The 14,218-nt window shown below is 40.9% G+C and overlaps 1 long non-coding RNA gene across 1 annotated transcript in view; it reads right to left on the minus strand.

Annotated features, from left to right (window-relative positions):
• The window catches only part of LOC121137050, a 96,896-nt gene that overhangs the window by 69,413 nt on the left and 13,265 nt on the right, over positions 1-14,218 (minus strand). Inside the window, exon 2 of the long non-coding RNA XR_005874255.1 lies at positions 9,024-9,381. This is a non-coding gene — a long non-coding RNA (uncharacterized LOC121137050). The remainder of the gene's footprint in view (positions 1-9,023; positions 9,382-14,218) is intronic.

Here is a 14,218-nt window from a genome sequence, read left to right on the forward strand (position 1 = left end):
CTGTCTCTATAGTTTCATCTATAATGTAGGAAATATAGTACTTAGATTCCTTAGAGCATCATGAGTGACAGCCATTCATGAAAATTCTGAGCATAGTTCTAGCAATTGCTCACTTATTGTATACTCAGCAATTCCCACATGCATCAAAACAAGTGTTGTGACTACCTGTGACTCCCTCCCTGGGATGACCCCAAATAACAGAAAGTCTAGCAGAAGGTGGTCTGCCTGTCACTTAGAAGATGAGTCCTATTAGAGATCAGTCTGTTCATCCCCAAAGTAAAAGTGTCCCGTAGTCACTGGCTGGTGGGATAAGGCTAGACATGGAGAGTGGAGACATGATGCTGCTTCTGAGTCTTGGAGCCCGAGTCTAGTTCTTCCATCAACAAATGGAATTTATGATACCCAAACTTTCTAACTCTGCAATACTCAAACCCATCAGCTTTAATAAGAAGTGTGCTACATAGAGATGGCCCTTTGCTGTACAAGCTTACAGTGATCAGCACCCATGATGAAGGAGGTGCTCTTGTGTTAATGAGCTACGATGTCTCGGTTGAGCTGCTTGTTTATCACACTCAGCATCTGGGGATTCAGTGTCAGTAATAATGAGTTCATATACCACTAATTGTCTTGTCTCAGAACCTTGAGCTTGAATATTGACGTACTGCTAATAAGGAAAATGCAGTGCTTGCCTTAGAGCATGAGACCCTTTCTCAATAACTTACAAGTTTGGGGGTTTTGTTTGTTTTTACCTTTAAGCCTTGCTCTCCAGTTGCCTGGTTTGTATACTGTCCTAACTATTCTCTCCTCCATTTCATTATCTCCTTTGATAGTGCAGAGCAGTAAGGAAATATTACTCGTCGGACTACTTTGATGAGGGCCTAAATTTAGCTTTTGCCCCCCCTTTTGGCATGGTCACCTCCTTTTTCAGGGTTGTGACCCAAATCAAAGAGACTCTGAAAATAGATGAATGTCAGCACACTAATCAATATGCTTATATTTGGTGAATTAAAAATTAACACAGCACCCCATATGAAACCCATTTTGCCGAGTCTTTCCTTTTTCCTCCCTGTTTCTCAATATTTCACTAATAGAAACTTTTTCTAATTGAAAAGTCATTCTTAACTATGGCTCTGTTTTTGCCAAGAAAAGTGTATTGTGACAAAATACACCTTGAGGGAACACCTTAAATACAAAAGGATAATGTCATTTTATGGGCCATACCTGAGATCATAATACACAGAGTAAATCCGAGCCTAAGATGTCTTTATGTCTCTTTTCTTTTATGACTTTATTTCCCTTCCATTCAATATCTTTCTGGGGAGGTGGTGCACACCTTTAATCCTAGCACTCGGGAGGCAGAGACAGATGACTTTCTGTGAGTTCGAGGTCAGCTTGATCTACAAAGCAAGTTCTAGCATAGACTCCAACCCACAGAGAAACAGCAACAACAAAAACTTTCTGAAATCATTGAATTAAATGCAATTCCTAGGCCCTGTGAATGACGACACTAAAGGCCACTTAAGTAGGGGAATGTCCTTCAGCAGCACGGCAGTGTGGCTGGGCGCCTAAAAGCCTAGTGTAGAGCATAAAGCAATCAGTGCCTCTGACAGAACACACCCTGTCCTGCCCCGCCCCACCCCTTCTCAAACCAGTAATACAGGTAGCAAGGAAACACTAGAAAACAAGGAAGTCACAGAGCAAACTTAGAAAGATATTCAAACCCTTGCTCTGTCACTATCTCAAAATGGATTTGTTATTTAATAGCTCTGATATTTCTTTGCCTATATACATGAATATTAGTGGTGCCTTTCTTTCAGACTTGATTTGCGGATATGAGAATATGCAAGCACAGACAGACAAGACATTTGTGCGTGTGCATGTGAGTATGAGCATGTGTGCTGGAGTGTGTGTGTGCCTGTGTGTGTGTGCACACGCGCGTGCGCATGTTTATATACAGTCCTACTCAATAAAAGTTGGATGACATGCTCCAAGCCTTAGTTTTCCCATTTCTAAAATAGGAAGTTCTAACAGTGAACATAAACTCCACTCCAGTTTAACTGAGTGAAATGGGACCTCCTCCTAAATTCACATGCTTTCTGAGAACCTCCACCCCAAAGGACTGATCCAGAGAAAGTTGTTTTAGTCAAATGTTATGGAGAATGATGGTTATTTGATTCAGTGTTTGCTTTGTAAGAATTTCTTTGAAAATATTTTTTTCTAAAGGGTCTATAACTCCCAAAATTTTATTATAGTTTATTGAGGAAAAGAGTTCATTTCCTGAAAGAAAGAAAAAAGAAAAGAACTAAGCTGCCCACAGGGATAAATGATAGCCTCTTTGGGCTATGAGTTTGGGTGTGATGCAGTCATGAAGACAGTACACAATGGGAGTGTCGTCAGGAAGGTTTCAGAGCAGGCCACCTCATTCCAGTGCCATCAGTCCAGCAGCCGATTAACAACATGGATCCAGGACCGGGGAGCCAGGCCCATTACAACCTGTCATGTGATCTCCCAAGATTGTGTTCAATGAACTAAAGAGCATCTTTAACTTTCACCGTTCACCTGCATAAAATAATTTGAAAATATTTATTTTGAAAGCATTGTGTGGATTAGAAGGTGTTTCTATATGCACTTGGCCTTCATGAGAACTGGGGAATTAAGAATTCTTACATGGTTTCTTGAGTGAGAGGCCTTTGATGAAATAAGTGGTGACCAGATAAGCTGAGCCTCTACTTGATCAACAAGCTGTTACAAACCAAGGCTCAAATTTCTTCTCTAGCCGAAGAAAGTCATGAAGGTGGGTTGATATGGTAGTTCCTGCCAAAGAGTTTAAAATAAAGCTGAAAATTTAACAGATCTGACTTTTCCATTTATTCCTCATACATTAAATATTTTCATTTAACCAATTATCTCAAACTGCCTCTCCACAGCAGAAAGTTAAGCTTTATGTAGAATCTATTTTAATAAATTACCATTCCAAAAGCAATACTAAAAGATGGCTTTATAAATTACTTCATCTATTACATCTTCATTTTCTTTTCCAGAAGATGGAAATTAACATATTAATCATCATTAACGTTTATTTTTGTATTTATCATTGACAAGGCATTTTTCTGGGTGCTCTATCTAGATTATCTCCTTTGTCCTTAGAAACATGTGTGTAGAGCAGAGGCTGATACATTATCCATGTTTTCTAGGTGAAGTACAAACTTTAGAGGCTTACCCAATCTGTGCCAGTTAATGAAGAGTTGGAGTCAGAATTCAAACCAAAGCATTTCACAGTCAAACTGCCTTGATCTTGAAACTTGGGGTCCTTCCCCAATACCCCAGCCTTGGGACAGAGTTCCAAGAGAACTTCCAGCAGCCTCTATAATCCTTGTCGTGTCAAGGGTATGAGTGCAATTTTGGACAAGGTTTCCAGCACAGAACATCACACACTTTTTATTTTTCCACTAGTATGACAATGTCAATGTGTGTTGGAGTAGTACTGGGTCTGTGTTTGAAGGTGTGTGCTCTTCATTCTCAGTAGCCACAAACCACTGACAGAGAAGCCACGTTGTCCTAGAAACAGTCAGAGCTGCAGAAGGGAAAGAATCTGAGAGTCGCAACTGGCTAGTTGAGTCAGAGAACCTAGATGTATGAGATTCATGAACTGAATCAGTCAATTTAAAAAAGTCACCTATGTAAGGCTTAAATGCATAAATTTTGTTCTGTTAATGTACATTATTAATTGGATGAGCTATCTCCTAAAAGCTGCATTGAAATCAAGTTTATATGAAAAAAATAGTTATTCAACAACCCTCATTGCTAGTCTTTTGTTCATTTTTGTTGGTTCTGCTGTTGGTATTTTTTGTTTGCTTGTTTCTTTATTGTTTACCAAGGTATCAAATTGCTTCCATATTGAAAGAAAACCCTGGGGACAAGCTGAGGACCCATGGAGAGCCTGGAAGGAGCTGGCTTCCTTTGCTGCTCTTGGCTCCTCCCTCCCACCCTGAGTTGGGGCAGTTGCCAGTACCCTTTGAATTCAGCAGGACTCTGAAAGCAGAAAGAGGGGGCAAGTTTGTGTTGGCATGATGTTTTAAAACCTACAATCTTGTTGGGTAACTTTTCTGTTTGGTTAAAAATATAGGCTATAGTTTGGTGTGTCTTTTTGGAAGTGTTCTTTTTTTTTAAATGTTAAAAATAAACTTCTAAAAATATCCCATTATTTACACAAATAGCTTATTTCAATTTGGTTATTGTCTCCCTCTACCAAAAAGCACAAAGCAATTACTCAGAGAGATAATTGTGGGGATCAGAGGAACTGAGGACCAGTACTTCCAATTCCAAAATCTCCCGCTATCACAGCAAACCAGTATGCTCCCAACTGCCAAACACAAAGGATATGCAGGGGAGGCCCAGCACCAGGCTGAAGGCAAAGGCTGGAAATATCAGCAACTTGAAAAGAGAAGGTTGATTTGAGTTCGTGAAACTATTTATGAAAGCTCTCCTAAGCAGTTCACTGGAATGTTTAATGGGAAATAAGAGACATATCCCAAGAAAACTAGAAACTGAGCTCTCTTGAAATAAAGGGCAACTCGAGTCAGAATCCAGGTTGTCATCACTTGTGCTGGGCACCACAACCATGTGAGCCTCTGTTCTCCCTCCCTCCCTCTCTGCCTGCCTACCTGCTTCCCTCCCTCCCTCCCTGCCTCCCTGCCTACCTTCTCTCTCTCCCTCCCTGCCTCCCTGCCTACCTGCCTCCCTCCCTTCTTTCTTTTCTTCTTTTTAATTTGTACTGCTAGGAGTCACTCCTAGGCCTCATGCCTGCAAAGTATATACTGTACTACTGAGCTACATCCCGCTGAGCTTCAGAGTTTCTGTCCATCAAATTCCATCCACAAAATGCTGTGAGGGTGAAATAATAAAAATACAAGAGATGGGCTAAGCACATGGACTACTGGACTCCACAATTATATTTTAAACTGGAATTGGAACAATCAAGATGGCTGTTACAGAGATGGAATCCCGGCAACTGAATCATAGAATTGAATAAAGATATACAGAAAATACCAACAAGTTACACAGAGATACGCAGAAAATATCAATGTCCTAGTTAGGGAAAACTTCAAGTCTCATCATTAAAGGGGTCACAATGCACTTTTTGGTTTTTAGAAAGAGAAATTTAAATTATTTGCAATTATAAGATCCAGATGAGTGTTTTTAAAAATCCAAACTATATAGCCAGGCATTGGTAGCACATGCCTTTAATTCCAGCACTCAGGAGGCAGAGGCAGGTAGATCTATGTGAGTTCGAGACCAGCCTGGTCTACAGAGTGAGTTCCAGGACAGCCTCCAAAACAATACAGAGAAACCCCATCTGGAAACCACCCCAAAAAATTCAAACTATAGAAACTATAGGAAAAAATCTAAAAGAATGCTAAAATTATTTAATTGAATTGCCACAGAAAATCAAAACATTTAATATATATGCTAAAAATTTCAAGATTTATTCAAGGTTCAAACTTCACTATATGTTTGCAAGAGATGTATGTCATTGAGATTGTACAATTCACATTACATGCTGCTGAAGGTTTGTTCCATTAAGTAAAGCTATGATAAAACCTTCCATACAAATTATTATTAGTATTATCCCTTTTAGAACTCATCTGATGGCCTGCAGACCACCCCCACCAACAGTTACTCAGAAAACCCCAGAGGAAGGTAGGGTTATCATCCTAAACCTGGTCCAGGATAGAGTCTTGGTGAAAAGCCAGGCTCCCAGACTTGTTAGCCCTGGATTTGAGACTCAGGTTTGACATCCAATAGCTGCACCAGAATGGACAAATGCCTCAGCCATTACAAGACTCTGCCTCTTTGTCAAATGGGAATAACAATTAAACCTAACAGTTCACTGCTAAGATGAGATAATGCCTGTGAATCACTGAGAACAACAGATGTGTTGGTTACTTTTCTCTTTGTTGTGACAAAAGCAGCTTAAGAAAGGAAGAGCTGGGACTGGAGAGATGGCTCAGTGGCTAAGAGCATGAACTCCACTTCCAGGGAACCTGGGTTTGGTTCCCAGCTCTTAAGTCAGTCAACTCACAACTACCTGTGACTCCAGGTCCAGGAGATCTGATGCCCTCTTCTGGAATCTATAGGTGCTACACTTACATGCACGTATCCACCCATACACATATACAAACAAAATTTAAAATTGGTTGAAGGTTCTGTTTCCCAGATTCTCTGACAATGGGATTGTAGCCTGGCACTCCCCTGATCCATGTCTAAAATTCATATATTAGTGAGTACATACCATGTTTGTCTATTTGTGACTGGGTTACCTCACTCAGGATGGTTTCTTCTTGTTAAGAGAAGCTTTTTCTTTGAGAGAAGCCTTTCCGCCCGCCTGGTTCCAGATCCGCATCAGTCCCAAATAAGCACACAGGAGGCTATATTAATTATGAAGCTGTTGGCCTTGCTTGTTTCTAACTGGCTAGCTCTGACTTAAGCAATTACCCCATAATTGTTAATCTAAGTATGTTTCTTACCGGAGAATAGTTCCAGGCTTCCTACCCCCATGGCGTTACATGTTGACTCTCTTGTGTTTCTCCTTCCCAGAATCCTCCTGGACTCCTAGCCCCACCTATCTAGATTCCTATTGGCCAGCAGTAATTTATTGACATATACACAGGACTTCCCCAACATCTTCTAGTAAAATGTGGTACATTTATACAATGGTGTACTATCCAGTGGGAAAAAAATGGGATCTTAAAATTTGCAGGTAAATGTATGGCACTAGAAGAAACTCTGACATTTAAATTTACCCATATTTTTTATCTATACTTTGCCACATGGCTTTGTACCTTTTCTCAGTATGGCATGCCCATCTTACTTCTTCCTGCATCTGCTCCAGACTCCAGATTCCACCCTTCCTCATCCCAACATTCTGTGTCAGGCTCTCTTGCCCAATCTCTTCCTGCCCAGCTATCAGCCAATCAGCTTTTTATGAACAATGAGAGCAATACATATTTATAGTGTACAAAGATTATTCCACAGCAACAACTTAGGAGTCAGTCCTCTCCTTCACAGGATGGGTTCCAGGGATCAAACTCAGGTCATTAGTCTTCAATATCCCTGAATCATCTCAACAGACTTACCATCACTTATTTCTACAAATTCGGAACCTATAGAAGAGTCATCTCATACAGATATCACAGGTACCAGAAAAAAGCAGAAAGTAAGAGATCTGATTGGTTGGCTTTGCTTAGGGCCAATGAAATGCTACTCTTATCTTCTTAATAGAGTAGAACTTAATCTCAAACTATTGTGACCACTAAATGCTAACAATATTTGGATTTCTCAATTGTGATCTTCCACATGAAGAAGTCAGGCTTGATGATGACTCTGTGACACTGGAGGTATGTAGTAGATGAGGCCATGAAAAGCTATTGGCAAGAACTTCCCACAAAAATATGAAAACAGCAAAGATTCAAAGTTGTAGAAATAACATATGATAAAGAACTGGAAGTTCTCTCTGGTCTTGCCTTCTACAAAAATCCTTACATCCTACTAAACCAGCAGTTGTCAACCTCTCACAGTGGTCACCTAAGATTACTGGACAAAACAAATGTTTACAATATGATTCATAGCAATAACAAAATTACAGTTATTAAGTATTAACAAAAGTAATTTTAGGATTAGAGGTCACCACAGCATGAGGAACTGTATTAAAGGGTCACAGTATTAGGAAGGTTAAGAACCACTGCTCTAAACTCTACTTAATGTGGAAGAGAAGATAGTGGAAGAACTAACTCCCTTATTCCCTAGCTGGTTAGTTTTTGAGATAACATTGCTTCAGCCTATGAGCACATCCTAGTTGCTTTCCTGTTGCTGCAATAAACACAAAGTTGTGATAATATGTTCATTTGTTTTAAAGGTTGCAGTCTATCATTGGGAAAGGCCAAAACAAGAACTCAAGACAGGACCTTAAGGCCAGAGATGAATGCTGCTCACTGGCTTTCTCTGCTTGCTTTCTTACACAACTCAGAACTACCTGTCTATGAGTGATACCACCACATCAACCATTAATCAATAAAATAACCCCACAAACATGGCAATAGGTCAGTCTGATGAATGCAATAACTCAACTAAGGCTCCCTCTAGAAGAAATCTCTAGCAGGAAAATAACCAGGGCAGGACACTGCTTATCTTTTCATGAATACAGCAGGCTTTCATTATTTATCCTGCATAAACATTGTTCTAGGAACTAAACATGCCAAAAAAAGTAAAACTTGCTAAGGTACCATCATGAAACAATAGTGAGGCATAGGGAAACCAATAGCACACATGCGTGCAAACACATTTCTGCACTACAGAATGACACGTGCAATTGCTAAATGTGAGGCACAAACAATGTCTATGGATTCCAGAGTACAGAAGGCCAGAGGGGAAACTGAGGCTACACGGGTGCATACGTTGTATACTATGGTATTTTTGTCTGAAGAAGGGAGCAAGAGCTTGCAAAGCCACCAGTTTAGGTGAGGACACAGGAAGAGGGAAGGTGCTGTGATGTGATGACAAGCATAGCTGAGCGTCAGAGACCAGAGGGATAACAGGGAAACAGTCATATGAAAAGAGATGTTGGGAGATGCCACAAGTCAAATCACAAACACTGAGTATGTCCTTCCAAGTATCTGTTTTTAGGGAAGACTTTCTACAAGAACAAGCAACATTTGGCCAGAAAACTTTTTGTGCACTAATAACTAATAGCAGAAGTATATAGATGAATAGGAGGGGAAAGAATGCCCAACAATTATGACTTCAATCAAGTAAAATTGGTTGTCAGTTGTTAACAAAGAGGTAAGGCACAACATTTGCTCTCTTAGCTGATGCTGGCTGTAAGTGTTACAGTCTTCAGTGAATACAAGGCCCTCTGATTTTCTAGAAGTGCATGGCAAATGTTTAAGGAAGACAGGTAAAAAGCAAGGCATTTCTTGCTCCCCACCCTTGATAACCTTAAGGCTGAAAAAGAAAATGTCACTCACCTCTCCACGCCCACACAGAGTCCTGAACTCACACTGTTGCCAGGGCTGTGGTGGTAATCTCGTTTTCCTTTCACAGGATGCAAGGCAGCATAATCACCTGTGAGTAACTTCACACTGAGGACTCATGTTTCAGAGCCGACTCAGGAGCATCCAGAATGAAAGCAGTTCATAGTCCCATGCAGGGTCTCCAGTTACTGGGAATGAATCAAACTTGTTGAGGAAGATGAAGGGGCGGGGGTGCCCAACTGGAAGCTGCTGGATTTCTCCGTTCCTCCTCTTCCTGTTTCTCCTCCATGTCTCCTACTCCTACTTCTTCAGAGTCATAAGTTACTGCTCCATCATATTGTAAAATAAGTATCTATAAAATGGGAGCATCAAATTTTTGTGCAATTAGTTGGGGAAATTTTCAAAGCTGTCTGTACATATGCAATATTTCCCAGTTGCCAAAAAAAGAAAGGGAAAAAGAAAGAAGGAAGGAGAGAGAGAGATGCAACTGAATGTCTAACCCAAACTATACACAACTACAAGGTTCTAGACCTTGACTCAGTGTTTCACACTGAGTGTGATTTAACCATTTCCACAGCCACACGATAAATGAAATCACTGGGGTAGAACAAAGCAAAAGCCATCTCCAAGACTCCAAACGAATAAATGACAGTCAAGATTTAAATCCTGACTCTCTCTCAAGAGAAGTCTACATCTCTAACACCACATTAGAAAGCCGCACAGAAGAAAGGTGACCATAAATCTCTACCTATGGGATAGATTACTTTTTACCAAAACTTCTTGAGGATGTATTATTCAAACTTATTATTGTATCTTTAAGGGTAATTACTGAAATCCACCCTAGTATGAATGAAACGCCCAACTCAAGTGTGCAAGGTGAGAGCATGCATCCATATGAGTGGCTTGATTACTATTCCTATACACCAATGCCTGTCCCGCCCCTGAATATCAGGGCTACTGGACCACTGGTCTTGAACAACACATGATCCTCTTAGCCATATTCGTTACTGAATCAACAAACTGCTCACCCACCCTGTGGACATGTGTAGTTGGTATACTCTGTCACTCACCCTTTGGGCGTGTGTAGTTGGTGTACTCTGCCACAACACTGAGGATTTACCTGTTTCCATTGTTTTCTGCAAAGAAGGTAAATGCCAACTAGTGCACAGTGCCCATGGGGTTATGTGAAACTTCATGAGGCAAGACTCTAAAGCAAACTCTATTCTTCAGGACTGTTTCCAGGGCCCTCAACATGTCACATTGCCCTGCAAAGTTGGGAATGCAAAAACAAAGGCTTCCAGTATCATTTCCATTTCTAAGAAGACTGAATTAACGTTGCCAGGGAAACAAAATCTCAGTTTCCTATTAAATTCACTTTCAGCTTACCTGTTATACCTCTCAAAGCTGGGCTGAAACATAATAAAGGAAGGGAGCTGGGGACATTTTTATTAAAAGTTCTCAGAGCATGTATTTCCCAGGTAAAGATAATCCAATGAGAATAGATTTGGGTAGCTCTCATCCACCCAGACTTAGTGTGTACTATGGGGGTGGCAGGATTGCCATTGGATGACACCCTCCAGTGTACTTCTCACCATAACCATGGAAGTACTGGCCTCGGAAATTTCTCATCTCCATTTCCAGTGGCCACAGTTGAACTCAGAATTCTCTGTTAGAACGTGTAAGCTATGTGCAGGAGCCAGCAACAGAGCACAGAGGACTGGGACAAACCATTCGGAGTCTGAGTAGCACTGAGAGAGGAGAGACCATGTGGGAAAGGGAGGAAGAAGGAAATCGCCTGGTGGTTAAGGCTGGAGCACGGAAGGAAGTGATAATGTACGGCATAGAAGACACCGGGACTGTTGTCGAACTCAAATGAGGATGCATCTATGCAAACATGGGATTTTCTCTCTCTTAGCCAGAGAGCTCTGCTGTCTTCAGTCAAAACTGCAAAAATTGCTCAGCATGATTTTGTTAGTATATGCTCACTCCCAGATACTAATCCACCACCAAACCCAAAGAGGTCCATGTTTTCCAAATCTCAGCCAAAACATTGCTGCTCAGGTACACCCACCCCAGATCTGCAGACTAGATTTAATTCATGTTACAATCTCTTGAAGCTTTGCTCACATTTTCTTCAAATCACTTACCATTAGAAGCTACATATTTCTATCCTTCTTCCTTTCTATTTCCCCTTTATTAGACTGCAATATTCTTACTATTTAAAAAAATATGCTTCTGGTCAGCAGTGTGTTCTCTGTTTCTACATGGAGCCTGGCACCATAGTAGGTACCCAGTTAATATGTGTTGGCTAAATGAATGTACCCCAAGCATATATATCCAAAAGTAACAAAACTATCCCATAAGAAACAAAGAAAGTGAGTGAGGGAGAAGGGGAGGGAGAGGGAGCTGGGATTGACATGCGAAACAAACTTGTTTCTAACTTAAATTTTAAAAAAGGAAAAAAAAGAAACAAAAAAAGCAAGCCAGCCTAGCCATTGAGAGCCTTTCCTAGTGGGTACCCATTTCCTAACAGTGTTGCTCAAAGGGTGAACCAGATAGTGTCAGTCTATGAGTTTGAAATAGCCTTATCTTCCACATATAATAATGTGGTCTCTGTGTTTAGCTTTTTTTAGTTTATAAGCGTGATAAACTTTCAAAATGATATTCTTAATAACTTCCTGTGAGAAGATGGGGATGGCGGGGAAGTGGGGGTGGGGAGGTGGGTTGTTGACTTCAGCCAAGGATCACTTGTATTTCCCGAGACTGGAAAGATTTGGACCTCATGAGTAAACAGCCTGTTGGATAAGACACAGAAACCTCAACGCTTGGCAACATCCTAGCAGGTTACAACCTCTGGCCTTACCAACTCAACTTGAGCACTTGAATGCTGTTTCTATCCCCTCAGCGTTTCTGAAAACGACCTCCTGCTGAAAATGGGCATCCAGAATCACGCGGAGAAGTGCTACAGAGCCCAAGAACACGGACTTGAGAATTAAATCCAGCAGCAGTGAGATGCATGTGAGAACATTTAAATAATTAGGTTGGGTCTTAGCATTAATCCAAAAATAGTCTGTTCATTTCCTTCATCCCATTTGTAGTATTAAAATAATGAGGGAAATGTGTCCAGAAAAAAATGGGGCACACAGAATTCCCTAGAGTCAATCTGTAAAGCCACCCTGACGACCGAGCTTTTCATCAACATTCAGAAGGACACTAGGAAGCACAAGGGAGCCGGAAGTCACCACCGGAGCCATGCAAAGTCTAGGGTTTCCTGAGACAGAAGCAAAAGGAATGCTGAGTCAGTGAGCTTCCTTGACTTCTGGCTTCTACTGAGCTGAATAGCCTTGGAGGAATCTCTCCACCTCTCTAAGTCTCTGCTCCCCAATTTTAGAAATGAAGACAATAGCATGCCTGCCTTCCAGCACTACTGCAAGACAAAAGCCATATGAGGAAGACTCCAACCTGCACCTGCCCACAGGCAGTTCATTCGTTCATTCTACTGGGCATTTTTCTACAAATTGTCTTGACCCTGCACTTCTATCTCTGTTACAGAAATGAACCAATTTTGTATCATTTATTTGTACCACCAACTCGTATATTTTGCTTTAATCAGTAGTACCATTCTTTTGACTTTAACGTATCTGTGACTGTAATAGTTTGAATCAGAGTAATTGTGCATTCAGTCTCTGAAAACAAGGGGAAGAGATAGGGGGGAGAACGTGCACTGGAAGAACAGAGAGTAAATGAGGACAAGCAAATCCCAGAAGCAGATATAAAACCATATTTGATTATAAGCATGTGATAGAGGTCCTGGTCTACCCAGACAGCCATGGTGGTAGTAAGTGATAAATACAGTTGGAAAGGCTCCTACATGTCTGCTTTTCTCTGTTTCACTCCTCTTGTCCACACCCACTTCTCTTTAACTCCCTCTCCAGCTCCTGAATCCACGATCCCTGCGCCCCCTCCATAACCAGTTACATGAACTTTGATCCCTGGTGCGGAGTCATTTCAAATCCTCTCTTTGTCCAGCCCCAGAATCCCCCCTTTATGTCTGAACCAATTTGACCCCCAGTTTCTTCTCATATAACCTGTCTTCAAAAGATTCCTCAGCATAAGACTGACTCAGTTTGCTTCCCGTCCCTGTTCTGTCTGTCGAGAGCTCGTTCCTGCTTCCTATCACCTTGAACAGGAGGACCAGGAAAATGTCCTCTTGATGATGCTTGCGTATCACAAAGCTGACCACTCACTCACTCTATCACAGACACGTTCAAATGTAAATCTTGATCTACACCCTGCATGAGCTATACAGGTATAAAACCTAGGTGTTGACCATGGAGGAATTTACACAGGATTGTCGGGGAACACAGATATGGTAACGATGGGGTGGGGGGAAGTCCAGCCATTTAAGTTTCATTTGGATATAATATTATAGAGTATTTATCTGGATGCAAACATGCTGGAAATGCATGATCTCAGGACGGTTAATTCTGTGATTTACTTTCAGAGTTCTGCTAAAATGAAAAAATTTTGACTTGCTAAAGTCAAGTATACCAAGTATATCAAAATGGCCAGAGACACCCTCCATAATGGAGACTGCACAACACAGAGGATAAAGTACAACTACAGGACATTTTAACAATCTCAGTGGTTCTTTATTATTTATCTATCTTGAGAATAGCAAGCACTTTAACACTCTAAAATTCAATTATTCACACTGACACATCTTAAGATGCAAAACCATAGGTTTTCAATATTTTTAAAGTCAAACATTTAAAATTCTAGAAATAGTAGAATCAATTCACACTGTTAAACAGTTTGGATATCAGCATTTCTATGATATAAACAAAGCAGGGCTACTGGTCAATAAAGAAAGCTGTATTATTTAAATAACTGAATTGACAAACTAAGAAACTACATCAACTTTGCTTATTTAGGATCAGTCAATAAATAGTATGTATACAGTCCCTAGCTTAAGCTGCAAAGGGGAACGCTTAATCAAAACTGCAGTGGCCTTGCTACCCTCTAGTGTGGTCTGAAAGTCTCCCTCACAGGTTTGTATAACAGAATCCTGGTCGCCGGTAGGATAAGAAAAGAGGTGTTGGGATTGTTGAGTTGGAGACCCTGATGGGGAGCCGCTGAAGGTACTGACCTTGGCTATGGTCCTAGTGGAACCGTAGTTTTCCCAATAC

This window comes from Mesocricetus auratus, unplaced genomic scaffold, assembly GCF_017639785.1.
Source record: "Mesocricetus auratus isolate SY011 unplaced genomic scaffold, BCM_Maur_2.0 Super-Scaffold_100676, whole genome shotgun sequence".
In the NCBI taxonomy this organism is placed as follows: Eukaryota; Metazoa; Chordata; class Mammalia; order Rodentia; family Cricetidae; genus Mesocricetus; species Mesocricetus auratus.